We start from the raw sequence: 14804 nt of genomic DNA, 5'->3' as shown, positions 1-14804 counted from the left end.
CAGCAGAACCAGAGCAGATAAACACAGCAGCAGCAGCAAGATGAAGAAGACCTGTCTTCTGTCAGGAGATTATTTCCAGTTGTTAGCAGATTTCTCCCAGCCAGATGGTCTGCAAATCACTTTTTTCTCTCCTCTGTGGGCCCTACCTACCTCGAGAAAAGTGTGATTTCCTTGATATTTAAAAAAAAAAAAATCATGCTGTTTGAAGGCCTGCCAACTGAGTTGACGTTTTCAGCCTGTCTGCCAAGTTGTTCAAAGATTTATCAAGCAATCACAAGTCTTTAATTCTCAGCTCCCAACTCGCATGAAAATAAAAACAAAACAACAAGAAAGTATTTTTGCTTAAATAACCATGCAGCTTGCAGCTTTCCCTCTGGCTGGCTTCTTTTTTTTTTTCCCGGAGCTAAATGCTCTTTCAGTGCAGAGCCAGGCTGACTTTGATATGGTTAAGTGGAAGTGCTTTGCATTGCTGCCAGGCTGTTTGGGCCATAGTTAAGCTGTTTGAAGGGGGCTGGAGATGAGGGCTGGTGTTTTTGTGCCAAGCCGAGACGGGCTGCAGGGATGCAAGACCAGCGTCTGTTCCCAGACTCACACACACAAGCTCTCCCTCACCTTCTCCCTACTTCACCACAGCCGGCTTTTCACTCCCTGCATCTGCTCACCCTTTTTTCCTCTCCCTCTCTCTCCTCCTTTCACTTTCTCTGTCTCACACATGCAAACACACACACACACACACACACACACACACGCACGCACACACACGCACGCACGCACGCACGCACGCACACACGCACTCATTTCCTTCTCTTTCTCTCCAAAGCCTCATTAAAGGAATTATGACTGTGTGGTTTGGAGGAAATTCAGACGCTCTGTCATTTTGTTGGGTTTTCCCCCAAACTACTAAAACACAACACTGCAGAGTTGATGTGAACAAATTTTAGGGACCTGCTTCTGATATTGGGAAAACTAGGCTGCAGCTAACAAACACTCTCAGCCAATTCTTTTCGTTATCAATAATTTTGTGTGACAGCTGTAGGTTTCCCAGAGTCCAAGGTGATGTCTTCAGGTCTTGTTTTGAAAAGAAAAGTAGTAAAACTTCACCTTTTAGAAGCTGGTAACCAAAGAAAGTTTGGCATTGTTGCTTGAAAGAGTATTGTTCACATAAGTATTTCTAATCTATGTCAGTCCTTATTAGAATCCTTTCAGCTGTAGGATTTTCAGTGAAGCAGCGTAGGATCCACTGACACCCTATTGAACCTTAATGATCAACATAAAACTGTGGAAACAACAGTGACAAGCACTGAAATATCCAATTTGAGTGGCTATTTTTCCAAAGTGCAAGTTTTTGTAATTTAAACAAAAACTCAAGACTATTTTCCAGTGATTTTGTATTTTTTGGACAATATGAATAGAGTATATAATAGTAACTTCCAGCCCAAAGACTAATGATATTCAGTTTACTTACACAAAACAAGATAAATAAAAGCAGCAAATCTTCCCTGGAACAATAAAGTTTGGCTTTAAAGTTGATTCAAACAATTAAGCCATTAACTAATAGTTTTCTTTCTACCAATTCACTGACACTATCAGTACCTCACTGACACACAGCTAATTCCTTAGAAGAAAATTATGAAGGTTACACCAATCCAAAAGAATAGAAATATGACCTGGAAGTGAATTGTTCAAGCAGCCATAATTTCTGTTTCAGTGCTTTAAAGTCTATCGACGTCTCACATAAGGAACACTTGACCTTTTCCTGTCCAAGAACACCCACTTGTACTTTTCAGGAGTGTTGCTTGCCTCTGCGGGTGTGTATGTATTCACTGCATGTCTTTCCATCTGTGAGCAAATGTGTGGGTTTTTTTGGGGGGGGAAACTGAAGGCCTTGCATTCTTACAGGAGGAGTGCCTCCTTAAAGTTTTCACAGCTGATAGTTATTTCTTCAGGAGTTGAGGCTGCAGAAAGTTAAAAGTGCTCCAACGGGACGAGGAGAGAAATGATTTGAGTCGGAAGCTTTGCTCTGAATGCACTGTGAGAGTTTAATGTTAAAGATGACTTGAAGATGACTAAAGACTCCTGCTGGGTTTCCATGATCCAGACTTCCAAATTTAACTCGACCCTCGGTCTGTGTCTGGGAAGCAGCTTTGATATAACCCGACACTTGCAAGAAGTTGATTTGGTTCTGGTTCTTTGATGAAACTTTCATGTTCCCTGTGGGAAAATTGGGTCATCCTGTTCACTGATATAGAATACAGTTGTTTTTGTTGCGTGACGGTGCATACAGACTGGTATTATTTTAGAAACAGAATTGTTTCTCAACTTTTCACAACTCCAGCTTGTAGAAAGTCTGTTTCTGCAAAGTGATTCATCTCACGTAGAGTTAACGGGGACAAACACGTCAGAGGTTATCTGGTCTTAAGATGACAGTGTGGCCTTATTAGCCTGTCCTGACACGTTGAGCCCGACAATCACTGCTTCCTCAGTGGGCGGGGTGGGAGGTATTTTGTGTTTGTTGGGAATTGCTGGCGTCAAGAAGGTGGGTTGTAGGCTGCTACACTGGGGTTAAGTGGTATGTGGAGGGAGGGGCAGAACCTGGAGGAAGAAGGTTGGCTGTGGAGATGACCCGACTGGAAAGAATGAGGAGTGGAGGTGGGAGATCCTCAGGGGGTGGCGGGCGAGAAGGGAATGGAGAAATAACAATGGAGGAATGGAATGGAGAGGAGAAGGGTGTTGGTTTTGTTGTGGCAATTCTCAGAACAGATCTGAGGTGTTCATCACCCAACTGGGATCTGTGGGGTGCTTTGTTGGTGTTCATCACACTAAAAGTCTGTTCACACACATACGTAGAGCCAAACAACACCAGCATCATCTATGCCATCTTCTGGATGTTTGGAAATTTGGCTGCGCTTAATGAAGCATAAAACTCATCCGGTTTAAGAGAGTTGAACTTCTCCTTTAAGACGGTGTCACATTGGAGATCAATCAGTTCCAACTGTAACTCCTGTGGCGTCATTTCAGGGTCTTGTGTGAAGGGACATGACACCAGCTGAAGTGACTTGTCAATTTGTCCAAAATCAGAGAACCGGTGGCAGAATTCTCCGTGCAGGTCGTCCAGTGATTTCCTGTATTTTTTCACTTGTCGAGGGGCTTCTTCCAGCGTAGCCGGTGTGGGGAAATGAGCGAATGACTTGTTTGACATTCGCTTTGAGAATAAAGCTAGCTTGGTTTTGAAGGCTCTGACGTTTGTGTACATTTCATGGACAAACTGGTCTTTCCCTTGTAGCTTCACGTTCAGCTCATTCATGTGTCAGTATGTCCATACATTCGTCTGACATTCTGTTAAAATGTGTGTCTGGAATAATTATTTATAAATTGCACGGGTCTAGATCAAGATTATTGTTGTTTTTTTGAGTCATATAAAAAAAATTACCATTGCCCCCAATAATCAAAATATAATTGGCCTTATCAAGTAACCATGCTAGTCTTACAGCCTCACGGAGCTTTTACCAAAGCAATAGCCACTGCGGTGGGCCACAGGTCAGGAGGTCAAATAAAAGCATAGAAAAGTCGCCAGTTGTCCGCTACCCTCACATGCCGTCTGCTTCTTATCTTCTTTCCACCATTCATGTTTATCTCACTTGTTCTTCAAAGAAAAACTGAAACCAGCACCTGCTGTGTACAGGTGAGCGTAGCTGCAGTAGACTTAGCCCACAGAACAGTTAAAGCTGGACTGTGCCGTCCTGAGACACATCACAGCTTTTTGGGCCACTGCTGAGAACAGTGCTGCTCAAACACAATCGGCCTGTGAATGAGAGAGAGGAGAGATAGCCAGCTACATCACATGAAAGTCACAACACACACACACACACACACACACACACACACACAAACACGTGCTTGTAAGTGTGTACGTGTCTTTGTGTGTTTTTTTGTCTCCTGACCGCATGCGTAAGAAGCAGTGATGTATGAAAATGATAATCGGAACAACTATGTGTCGCTAATAGACTAATGAGCTGTGCGTGTGTGTGTGTGTGTGTGTGTGTGTGTGTGTGTGTGTGTGTGTGTGTGTGTGTGTGTGTGTGTGTGTGTGTGTGTGTGTGTGTGTGTGTGTGTGTGTGTGTGTGTGTGTGTGTGTGTGCGTAAGCGTGTGTGCGCGCATCGGGGTGAGTGCTTATATAATATATATAGATATATAATGTACTGTATAAACTGTGCATTTTATATTGTATATTTTATGTTTATATTTCTTACTGCTATTTACTGCTATTTTATTGCTTTTCTATTATTATATTCTATTCTAGTATTTTATTCTATTATTTCTATTATTATCTTATTGCTTCTGTATGCTGCTGTAGCGAAAAAATTTCCCCTCAGGGATTAATAAAGTAAATACCTACCTACCTACCTACCTACCTACCTACCTACCTACCTACCTACCTACCTTACTGATCTACCCCATGGGTTTTCTATCTTTTATTATTTTATTTTTCTATCACTTTCCCTTCCTCCCTCCTCCACTGGTTATCTCCCTACTCCCTTCCCATCTGTTTTCCCCTCCCCCTCCCCCTCCCCTACCCTACCCTCCACCATAGATACAGACGAAGAATTTATGGAGGGGAGTCTGAACCTATACCCACCCCTCCTCCCGTTGTCTCTGTGCAGATCAGTTCGGCATTCCTGCTGTGTGTGTGTGTGTGTGTGTGTGTGTGTGTGTGTGTGTGTGTGTGTGTGTGTGTGTGTGTGTGTGTGTGTGTGTGTGTGTGTGTGTGTGTGTGTGTGTGTGTGTGTGTGTGTGTGTGTGTGTGTGTGTGTGTGTGGAGGTGTTCCCCTTTAATCCTTCAACAACTGTGTCACCATGCTATGAGAGGACGCACATGCACCTCATGGTACATGCTCTCCACTACATGTCATGTGTCATGGCACTTGACATGCTGGCACACACACACACACACACACACACACACACACACACACACACACACACACACACACACACACACACACACACACACACACACACACACACACACACACACACACACACACACACACACACACACACGCATGTACACCTACCTCTGGCCGGAGCAGCCGGGGGTTGTAGCGGCATTATGATTCCCATAAGCGTTTTAGGGTCCTAATCTGATAATCTGTCTGTTTTGGTATTTGGTGCGTTCAATCTGCAGAGTCCAGCAGCTGGAAGAGACACTATTGGTTCGCGTCTGTGTGTCATGATCGTTTTATGTCTGTTGCTTTGTTTTGACGGCGTGAAAACAACACAGATAACAGACTGGTGACACATCCAGCGCCAGCAGTCCTGACAGCTTTCCTCCTATTTATTGGTAATAAGTTGCGCTGTCAACATTTCTGGGCTGCTGTGATGGATCTCTCAGCAACGATCAGTGCTGTTCTTGTCTTTCCTGCCTCCTGTCTCTGCTTGTATGTGTATTATCCCTGTTGTCTCTTCCTCTTCTTACTTGTGCAGATTTTTTTTTTTTTTTTTTACTACTCATCTTACCCAGCATCTGAAGCGCAGCACTGTGATCACATTTTATCCCAGACATCTCTGCAACTTTTTGAGAGAAGACTATACTTGCACCTGTGATTGGTTTCTTCTGTCATAAAATCGTGTTTCTTGAAGCACCAGGAAGTGGGTGTTCCCATTACCCAGCTGCCTCGTGGGGCCATGACACAGCTGTGTGCTGAGAGATGAACTGAGAAGGGGAGTAATGACACCGCTCCTTCTTCCTGAGGGGAGTTGTCGTGAGAACAAGACTGTTCACTCTTTGAACTGCTCATCCAAAATATGTCCTAAAAGGTCTCAGCTGCTCGTTGTGAGGATTATGTTTCGATACCATCATCACCAAATGTCAGTTGGAGCCGGAAATGCAGCGAATGTAGTTTGTGCTGGACTGATTAGTTGATTTAAAATTAGCCTAACTAAATGTTAGTAATCAATTTATCACTTTAAAGGGCAATGAGCGACACAAGTGGGCCAGATAACCGAGACGAGAGTTTTTTAACTGACAGCCTGTCGCAAATTGGAGGTGTTTGAATGACATTGGTAAACCTGGCACCAGTCTAATGACAATGACAGGTTGCATTATGGGAACTGAAGGAATGGGGTTTAAAAAAAAATCACGGCATTTCATCTATGATGCTTTCAAGTCGTTCAACTTTACAGATGACCTATACAAAATCAATGGACTTACTTATTTAATGCCAAATATTTCTAGTTTCCAGCCCCTCCAATGAAAGTATTGAAAGCTTTTCCCCTGATTTTCTTAATTTCTTTAAGGGATTTTCTTTTTATCAAATGGTGGGCAACACTTCAGGATCTTGGTAATGGGAATCTGGAATTAAAGACAAAAAGGTCATGGATTAATTGATATGAAGCTAATCATTAGTTTGCAGCCCAGATGTAGTACTGACCAGGTTTACTGAATGCCACATCAGAATAGGAGATTTTGGAAGGTTTTTTTGCATTGCAAAGAAAAAGTCAGCACAAAATTACAAATTAATTTTAGCTATAAAAAGGGCATTCACAGCATGAAGAGCAACAAAACAGAAAGTGAGTGTGGGTGGGAAAAATATTCCTGATGTAAATGGTAGTATAGAGTTTTCTTGTTGTTGTGATAATTATGGTCTGAAACGATGAATAACAACGTAAGGGACTCAGCTGCACATCGGCAGTAAGCATTTACGTTTAATATCAGTTGTCAAGTATCAAAGAAATATGATTCAGTTTCGTCAGGTGCAGCACAGGGCTCACTGAGTGTTTGAGTGGTTCTTGACCTTTTTGCATGTCCTCCTCTCCCTCTCATCTTCCCTGCCCGCCTCTACTTTATGATGCAGATAAAAACTGATGCGCTATAAAGAATAGTAAAAAAAAAAAAAAAAAATGGCAGTAATCCATACAAGAGAACATAGGAGGACCAGATGTGCATGGTGAGCAGGCAGGTGAATGAGTTTGTGCAATGAGCAGCACATTGGCTAGCAGTGCGGTCAGCGTCTATACTACACTGTACTCCATCAGTGTTTTCTAATGTGCTGCTCTTCTTGTTGTTTTGCGGTTTCAAGTTCTCTTCGAATTACGACTGAAGTACTCCTGCGACCAAAATCTAAATAATTAACACGGAACTTTTCAAGTAAGCTGTGTTCTCAAGTATGTAAGCATCTTGGTTGTAAGAGTGTTCAATTTCCAATCTCCAGAGCTTTAAATTATACCTTCAAAATATACCTCCGAGTTCCTGAGTGCCCCGCTCCCTGCTGAGTTTTCACTCCCAGCAGCATGATAATCCCCACAGTTGTAGTTGAAATATGTGAAACCAGAGTTTAGGGAGAAAGGAACAATCGTCCCCTCCAGTGTATGACTCTTCATGGAGAGTGCGTTTCAGGGACACGTGGACACATTTCTATCATTTCCCGCTGCCTTTTTTCTACTGCTGTGTGTGTTAGTCTTTTTTATTCAGCCGCTCTATAAATCGTCATTCTACTGTTGACATTATGCTAATGGTTTAGTCAGGGCTACAGGAGGAATGAGTGGAGCAGAAATCCACCATGACTGCTGGCTGTAAATTACACCCACACTGTTTATTGCATTGAGAGAGAGAGAGAGAGAATGAGAGAGAGAGAGAGAATGAAATGAATATAACCAGAAAGCACGTTATGTATGGATGTCGGCCATAGTGTGTATTTGGCTCCTTTCATTGAAAAATAGTCTACACTTGTAGCATAAATTGCTGTTTTCTGAATTCAGAGTTAATCACTAAGTGCAGTTTTTAGACATTTGTGCCCAATAAAACTATTGTATATCCTAAAATAAACAGCCATGACTTATTTTTTTTCTATAGTGTGTAATTAGTAACTACTTTCTGGAGACGCTTCCTTTTCAGCCAAACGCAGCTGCGGCACACCTCTCACTTCCTCTATCTTCACAGCTCATATTGCCCAGTGATGAATTGTGACATACTCTGAAGCTGACTGGCTCTTTTATTTTTTTTTTTTCACAATTGGCTAACTCACACGAAGCTGTACGACACTCTGAGCTCTCATTATCACAGTAGCTGCTATCAGTGAAAAGAATGTTGTCTTTCCCTGCGAAAAATAAGGAATGGAGCTGAAATAACTGGCATAATCCTGTTTGCATTCCAGCGCTGCAGCATAGGTGGTCATTCTCAATCAGAGTCACGCATAATGGACAAATCAAAGAAGTGGAGCAAGTAGGGAGCTGGTTCTCATGCTGACCCAAAGGCAGGCCACACTGATTAGTCAGTCACATATTAAAGCAATATGCATGTCACATTGTGAAGAGGAAAGATGTAAAATGACAATGTGGAAGGGATAAGTGACATTTTTCAGTCTTTAAAGGAAAATCCACTTTAGCATGGTTAAAATAGCTGTTTATGAAGTTTATGCCTTTCAAGACATGGATTTTCCTCTTACATTTTGCACAAGTGTTCCCGGTTAATCGAGCAGATGTCTGATTGATGAAAATGTTCTTTCTCTTTCTGCTGATATTGTTTGTCACCTGCGTTAATAGTAAAGAATAAAACCTGTTTACACTTGGTGCCTTTGAATACTGGTGAAATGTCAGAGGTGGAAAGAAATGAGCTTCAGCTCTTGTTAAACATGGAGGCTCAAAAGAAGAGAATTGATCACTGAACTGATTGAAGTGGCACCTAAATGAATCATGATTAGATCAAGCTAATACTGACCAAAAGTATATCTCCCCTTTACCTGTTTCAGAAAATGTAGCATGCGTGTGCGTGCCTGTGCGTGTGTGTGTGTTTCTGTGGCAACGTCTCCGACCTGTCATGACCGTCATGTGATGACACTGGCACTGACCCCTTTTTTCACACTCAAAGTAGAGCAGAATATAGCAGAGACTCTGTTCGATTCCCACAGTCACGTGTCCTCTGCAACACATTCAGCTCCCAGTCTGTCTCATAATACACCGTTTCCCTGAGTCACATGACTGAATTGACTGTCAGCTGATTCTTGTTATTATTTAGAGAGTTTAGACCAGTTTAATGTTGACCTGATAAAACTTGGGATGTTTTTTTACGAAATCAATCTCCATGGGAGGATGTCTGAGATCAGGACAGTCGGACTATTTGGGTCAGGATTTTGGGCAGTTTGATTATTTTTGTTCAGAGACGGATCTGATACACTGAAAGTTCAGTCAAACACAAGTAAACAAAAATTAGAAGTGAAACCTGGCATTTGGAGAAATGGCTTATTTGATGACCTACTAAGAGTTTAGTACACTTATCAAGATCAATACCAGCTGCTAGCACCCTGTTTCCTTTCTTTAAATAAAGCTAAGCAGATGCTGGTGGAAGCTTCCTGTTGTCTTGTTGACACTGCTCACTCCAAACACTTAAATCAGTAATCAAATCTTCAGCCAGATTCGGTTATCTTTCTTGTTTTGCTCCTGTTTGGGTCTCACAGGCTGCTTTTTGTGAAAGGGGTCACGAGTTACTTTGTGTGTTTTGTCAAACATTCGAGTTGATTTCAAGACTTTTCTGCCATTGTGGCCTTTTAGAGAGACATTGTGTGAACATCTGTAGAGAGGACTATTGACTGATTTTTGTACCTGAGATACACTCACTACATACCAGCATCACACAGGACGTGTTGAAATGTCTGTATTGTCTATTGTTTCTTTTGTTTTCTGTGTGCTGTGATTCCTGGAAACACGAGCTTTACTCAGAATGTAAAAATGTTTATGATCCTACAGCTGATGGAGTAATCAGTCATAACGGTCTGTTCTCAGGTTCAAAGCTGTTCGGGAATTCCTGCCTGTCACCAGGTATCGTTACTCACACCATCATCCCCAGTCTGTGAGGGCACGCAGGTATGCCAGAGGGAGATTAGTTTACAGGGACGGAGATGTTAGGCTGCTTGTTTTCTGAGTTCAGCATCACTTGTTTACATGTAATGTATTATCACCTTTAGTGTTGTATATTTAATCATCCTTCAGATACAGAGGAACATTAGCATGTGTCGTTGGCTGGCTGATTAAGTCCAATACACTGTTCCTTCAGCTCTTTAGCTGCTAAATGTTCCACTATGTTCACCAAAGAGTCACTATGTCTGTCTGCTGTTTGTTTCTGAGCAGGTGGTGGGTTAATCAGAGCTTTTTTCACAGCTGCATGTTGTGGTTGAAAACAAAACTCCTTATAGCGGTGAGATTTAACCAGAACAGAAAAGTGGTGAGTATAACAACCAAAACGACGAGCTAAAAGACGATAAAAATCTCTGTGGAGCTTGGGAAACATGGTAGCTTGATCCATTGTTGATATAAAAATACTGATAATATAAACTTTAATTTCCTCCATCTCACATAATGTACAGATATTACATTCATGTTTTAAGTAAAAAATGAACATGAGACTCTCTCTGAAATGAAACTTTCTCCTCATTTGATTCCTTTTCAGTGTTTTCTGACAGGGAAAACTGAGTCATTTTTATTGTGAAAGATGTTTCATTGCACCTCACAAGGTGATTTTTTTTTTTTTTTCCTGCCTTTTCCTCTCTGCCTTTTGCTGATTTTTGAGAAGCCTCTTTAGGAAAGCTGAATAAAAACCACATCCTCGGGAGAAACTTTCACTTCTCCACAGCACTAAGGAAAGGATAATGAGGCTCCCTGTTCCTGAAGTACTTTTGCCTCGTAAAAAGCATCTCTAAATGCTCGAACCCTGAATTTGGTTAAGAAGCAATATCATGAGTTTTCTGCTGAACAGTGGTGTAGAGGCAAATTTGCATGTGCGCCGCTCTGGTGTCACCTTTCCTGAACATAACTGTGAATCAACATGTTTTAAACCCAGTTAAGCAGAGATGTTTAGTAGGTTAATGGCACATGTGGTGAAAGTGGGATTAAAACATGCTGCCTTTCATCCCGAAGTGAATCTTATGTACTTTATGCATGCATGGAATTATCAAAATTTTATGTTAAATTAACAAAAACAAAGCTCCCTCAGTTTAGTTTTGACTGTTGAGACATTTTGGAGGTTTATTACAAGCTGAAGTAACCAAAGTGAGTACTGTACAATGTCTGACACACTTGTTTTCAGTTTTGAACAGGATTACAGAGAGAGAAACAACGTTGTATGTTTTGGCTCAGGGATGGCAGCCTGCAGCCAGTTTTAGCCAAATTTGGAGCTACACCAGCAGTCGTCCTCCTCACTGAACCATTTCACACAAACATAAACTCATGGATAACTGCGCAGCTTTCAGGCACACGCCTGCAACCTGCAGGCTGTGTTGGAACACGTTACTCCATTTACAGTGTTATGTCGACATTATATCATCATCACTCTAATCTTATTTTGTTCTATTTCTATAGAAGCTTTATTGTTTGTCTCTCATAACTAGACTGCTACTTTCTCCTGTTCTGCATCAAAGCTCTAATCACCTCCTGCCTGCTGGACTCCTTTTTTTCCTTCCTGTTTTTTTCTGCACATCCTGTCACATTAAACACAAAAAAATAGAATAAAAATAGAAAGAAAGAGACCATAAAAAAAGCAGCTTGATTGTGCTTTTTATGACATTGTGGACACATTTCAAGCAACATCTGTAAAAACTGCTTTTTTCCAAATTAAGGTTTGCTGCTTTAAAAGCCTCGGCCCTGTAACACGAGGGTGTGTGTGTCCTACTTCTTGGCAGTTGGCTCATAACCGTTGTTTTACGTAACACACTTCATCCCATTTTGTCTGCTGTTGCCATGGTGAGGCTAATTTATACAGGCATTAAGAATTAGGCTTCTCTTGTTAACATGCACTGCAGGGTGATGCTGTTTTTTTCACTGAAATACACACTCGCGCACATTCAGAAGTGCACACACACACATTCTGAGGGTTGTTCAAGAGTTAAATGTGGGTGTTTGTGTGCGTGCAGCTGTTTGTGAGTTTGGAAAAGAGGAGAGTGATTTGGGCACAGTGAGCGAAGTGTAAGTGGGTGTTTTTTTTTGCAGAAACATTTAGCAGCAGACGAAAAGCTCCAAATGATTGATGTGATTATTAGTGTGAATAATTTAGAGACGAAGCAGGGTTTGTTTGCATACAGTAATAATACAGACTTATTTCTTTTATTGAGGTGCAACCTATTTTGCACTTTTTATTGTTTTAATGCCTAAAAATTATTTTCTTAACTAATGTGAATCTCACCTCTCGCTTGTTTTGTCATGGCTGTGGCTAATAGCTTGTTCAGGGTTCTCCATTGGAAGAAAAAGGGCCTCTCGTTTCTGAGTACCAACATACTCTGGATGAATGAAATGACAGACTGAGGATGAGAGTGAGAAATGGGGAGAAAAGATTCAAAACAAGAGGGAGTTGAAGGAGAAGAAAGTGAGTCATCCTGTCACTGAAGGAAGGACCTCTGTGGGACAAGTGTTTGCAGAAATCAATTCAAATATCTGAGTCACCTCAACACAACCTCCCAAACATGAATGGTGGATTCAGAAAATTTGAAAAGCGGTTGCTTTGTGTGCTTCTTGGGTAGATGTTTGAAAATGTGGCTGCTGAAATGCAACAGAAGGAAAGAGTGTTGTTGAGTGTCCAGTCTGACCCTGAGGGTGAAATCAGAGTGCACAACCTCGTGGTCAAATGTTAAAGAAAACCCATCTTGTTGCGCTCCTGACCCGATGCTCCATCCTTCAGTCTTGGAAAGTGACGTTCTGTCCCTCCTGAAACGTGAATGTCACTCAAAACACCTCAAGCTGCTGATTACCTCATTGCTGTAGGCTTTCTGAAGAATTTCAAGGGTCTCTGCGTTTGACACAAAATTTGACGGGCGCTTTCTGTTCCTGTTCTTGGAGAAAACCGGGTGCTGATATTGATCAAGTGTCGTAACTTGGAATACATACTCGCAAAGGACATAGCTTCCCCTTCCTCTGTGGTCCAGGTGCAGTCTCGTAACCTTTTGATCAAGCCTTTTACAGTTAGCTTTTTTTAGTCTACGTCAGTGGATTTCTTTCCCTTCTCGTTTTACCCTCAGATGCTCTCTCTTCCCTCATTTACTTATCCAGTCTGTCCCTCAGCCTTCAAGCACTCGTAGTGCACACACACACACACACACACACACACACACACACACACACACACACACACACACACACACACACACACACACACACACACACACACACACACACACACACACACACACGCGCACGGGTGGGACTAATGCATTAATGCAGACGGCTAACAGCAAATTGATATTACAGCAGGTGTCCTGCTCTCCTGCCACCTCCCCTTCACTAATTGTGCATTTGTCATTTTTCCAGTCTTGCCAAGCTGAAGCTCAGCATACTGAACAACCTGATGCTCACAAATTCCACAAAAAAAACCTCACACTCGCAGCACACTCATGAGGGCATTTAAGGCTGAGATGAAAGACCAGTGAATGGACTGACTGGCAGCTGTATTCAACACGGGTAACGGCTGGCGCCAAACCAGAACACACTGCAAGTGGGCATTGTCGCTCTCGTGCTGAAAGGCTCTTTCGACAAGATGAGCAGTGACACTAAGAGGTGCTGAGGAAAGGTTTTTATGATTCAGTGGTTGAACTCAACTCTTTGTGAGGAAGTGTCTGTCTGTGTGTGTGTGTGTGTGTGTGTGTGTGTGTGTGTGTGTGTGTGTGTGTGTGTGTGTGTGTGTGTGTGTGTGTGTGTGTGTGTGTGTGTGTGTGTGTGTGTGTGTGCGTGTGTTTCTTTATCTGCGAAGTTACATTGATTCAAATGCGGAGTTTGTTTTGAAGGGGCTTGCTGAGTCTGGGAAAGGTTTTAGGGAAAATCCAGAAGCCTGAACGTGAGAGCAAACCACTCATGGCAAGTGTCTGTGAATCTTTTACAGAGAATTAAGAGCTTTAACTTGCAAATAGTGAAAAATATCACAATTGCCCATTATGATACCTACAGGTTTTAGTTACAATTTATCATAGTATGTAAAAAAAAATATTTTTTTATAAAATGTCTGAAAAGATTAATTATTAAAAGAGTCGCTGATTATTTTTCTGTTGATTGACAAATTAATTTGTTATCTGATCATTTCAGCGCTTATTTAAATGTCAAAAAACAAACGGCTGATATTCATTTATTGTGTTTGTAGCAGCAGATAAACTTACAGAACTTAGAGCACACGTTGTGAATACAGGCTTTTTCTTTGTTTTGGGCGGAGAGCTACCAGAGATGAGATGACTTTCTTTTTATAAAGTGCCACATTTATCCAGCAGTGGCTGGTCAAGTCCCCGAACATGAATGTAGGACAAACACTGTTTGAATTTCATACAATCTCCACATTATAGTCAGTGAACACACTGTGTAACTTTAAAAGTTTAAAACATGAAGCTATTTTCCCTGTTTGAATTGTGTGAGTAGTGTTATTTCACATCTACATGTATTCCCCGATGAGAGGAAAAGCACCCCGTATTATTCCCTTGAGGCCTCATCATGGGAAGAGTGAGCTGCCATTTGGGAACATCAGGATATTGATGGACCTTCAAAGTGAACAGCTTAAACCATCTGGTATTATTGTATAAAGAGTTTAGTTTCAAGTGTCCACATCTCCTCGTTCTCCATGATTGTTTCGTCGTCTAAATCTGCAGGAAATATTTCGAAAATGATTAAAGTGCTGTGAATGGTGTCCAGCATGCTCTGTTATTATCCAGAGAGCATTAGGTAACAAGATGCACCATCATTTGCCACCCACTGTTCCTCTTTTAGGGGAGTGAGTCAGAAAGTCAGAGAGACAAACCTGGAAAAGCAGAAAATTGTGTTGTTAAAAATCCAGAAACCAAAATGC

General features: G+C 41.7%; 1 protein-coding gene across 5 annotated transcripts in view; it reads left to right on the top strand.

The window, feature by feature from the left end:
• The window catches only part of ripor2 (RHO family interacting cell polarization regulator 2), a 62787-nt gene that overhangs the window by 21207 nt on the left and 26776 nt on the right, over positions 1 to 14804 (top strand). The gene's annotated exons all lie outside the window — the stretch shown is intronic.

Source organism: Brachyistius frenatus, unplaced genomic scaffold, assembly GCF_029030835.1.
Source record: "Brachyistius frenatus isolate BFR_SWC_R1_liver_20210118 unplaced genomic scaffold, ASM2903083v1 Contig_2, whole genome shotgun sequence".
Lineage (NCBI taxonomy): Eukaryota > Metazoa > Chordata > Actinopteri > Embiotocidae > Brachyistius > Brachyistius frenatus.
This window is presented reverse-complemented; position numbering and strand designations above follow the sequence as displayed.